The 2,143-nt window shown below is 42.6% G+C and overlaps 1 pseudogene; it reads right to left on the bottom strand.

Annotated features, from left to right (window-relative positions):
• Window positions 1-315: 315 nt before the first annotated feature.
• On the bottom strand, window positions 316-958 carry LOC123929575 (annotated as a pseudogene).
• Between the last annotated feature and the right edge of the window lie 1,185 nt (window positions 959-2,143).

The following is a 2,143-nucleotide window of genomic DNA, read 5'->3' as shown; positions in this document are numbered from 1 at the left end:
TCCTAGGCCACATCTGCCCCTCTCAAGGTTCGGGAATGTTTCAGTCTTGGTTGGCAGCCAACAACTGTTGCATGTTGTAAGTATCCAGGAGATCTAAATAATAAATAAGACTGCATGGTTTTGAAGGTAGATGGAACGTACTTCCTGGTTTGCAGTATGGAGAAAAGGACACCCATCCCTGAGTGCCAGAAACTGCTGTCATCAGCACAGTGCTATGGCATGCAACATCATCTCAGAAAGCACCTCCCTCTCTCTTACACAGGCAGACAAGTAATGGTAGCACAAGTGTTGATTAAGTGTGCCTTAGTACAAGTGTTAGGGCTTGCCCGTGGTGCTTTTAATGTTAAAGCCCAGACATTCTCCCAGTTCTTCTTGAGCAATGTGACACCAGGAAAGTGACAGCTAAGTGGATGTCATATGCAAGCTCATCATCTGTCATCTCCACAAGGCCAGCAACCGCTGCCAGACACCGCACCTTCCTCATCTGGAATCTTATCGTGGACTTCACTTCATCTACTTTGGCCATCACGTTCTCATTGTGGGTGGGCAAGGAAGGGAAGTTGCCAGCCTTATTCAGGTCTAGGCCCAGGATTCATGGGATCTGCTTAATCAGAAATTCCAAAGGCAAAACAGGCATCATACTTCTCAGCCAACTTCTTGACTAAATTTTCATTCTTGTTGAGTTTTTTCAGCACCTCAATGTCCAAGTAGGCAATATCCACAGCCTTGGCCTCATCGCAGTGCTGCTGGTCTCCCAAAACACATACGGAGAACTTGGGGTGGGGATGCACTTAAGTCTGATGGTGTCCAAGAAGCATTTGTCCTTCTGAGTATCCTAGTTCTTCAAGATGATCTACAGCCCCACTGTCTTCAAAACCTTCTGGCTTTTGCACTGATTGCTGTATAGGACTTCCCACATTGCCTTGTACACCATGTCATAGGAGACTTTCCTGCTCATGATGCCACATGACATAATGACAGAAAAGAAAACAACATAAGTTTCATTCTGAGACCTCTTCTCTTGGATCATTCAAAACCATCATCTAGCTACATACTCTCATGCCCTTTCCTTTGTGTGTACACAGAAAGAGGGAACGAGGGAACAAAGACACAGGTGTCTTTTCTCATAAAGGCACTAATCCTGTTGGATCAGGGCCTAACCTTATAACCCCATTTAACCTTTATTACTTCCTTATATGCACCATCTCCAAATACAGCCACACTGGGCTTTTGGACTTCAAGATAGGAATTTGGGGAGGATCCCAGGGGACACAAACAATCAGTTCATAATAGGCCCCTAAACAGGGTGGGCTTTCCCAAGAACTTATTAGTAATATTTGAGAATGCTTACAGGAAATTCAGAACCATAATTTGATTATTAGCATAATATATATTATTTGCTTTAATACTACAAGAATAAGGCTTTCTAAAGAATATCAGGGAAGAGAAGACAGACCATTCACATGGGGCCACTTTCCTAAGAAAAAGAATTAGCATGAGAGGGACTGGATAATGCTTCCTGTAGAACAGAAGTCAGAAAAGGGATCAAGTGTTGGAAGGGTGAACTTTGAGGGGGAAATGGAGAGGTGTCGCCAGAGAACTGGGAGAAGTATGTGCAATGTGTGGTGTTCTACTCCCCAGCTCTTTCTTTATAAGATCACAAGTCTATCTGAATTCCTTATGAAACACAAAGAAAGGGCCAAGCCAGCAATTATTTGCAACCAGGAAAGTACCACACTTTTGGAAGTAGGGAGTAATGTGTGGCTAGCAGTGTTTTAGAGTGTTATGACAACCACAAAGCACCATTTAAAAAGACTTAATGTCCACAGTGCAAGGGGTGGTCCCATGGATTGAAGAACAGTGTTTTCCAAATTTCAATCAGTTTAGTCTAAACTTTCCTGTCTCTGAGGAGTACCTGAGCCCCTGGGTCACCGTTATTTGTCTATTCATTGACTCATACATACATTCATTAAATTCCTACTAAGTATAGAAAAGCTGGGATAAACCAACATGAGTAATACACGGAGCTTGCTTTCAGGAACTCATACTCTAAACGCACAATTAAATATGATGCTCTATGATATGCTCTGTAGTAGTTGTATAAATAGAGCAATAAGACAATGATTAATTCACACTGTGTAAG

This window comes from Meles meles, chromosome 2, assembly GCF_922984935.1.
Source record: "Meles meles chromosome 2, mMelMel3.1 paternal haplotype, whole genome shotgun sequence".
Classification (NCBI taxonomy): domain Eukaryota; kingdom Metazoa; phylum Chordata; class Mammalia; order Carnivora; family Mustelidae; genus Meles; species Meles meles.
This window is presented reverse-complemented; position numbering and strand designations above follow the sequence as displayed.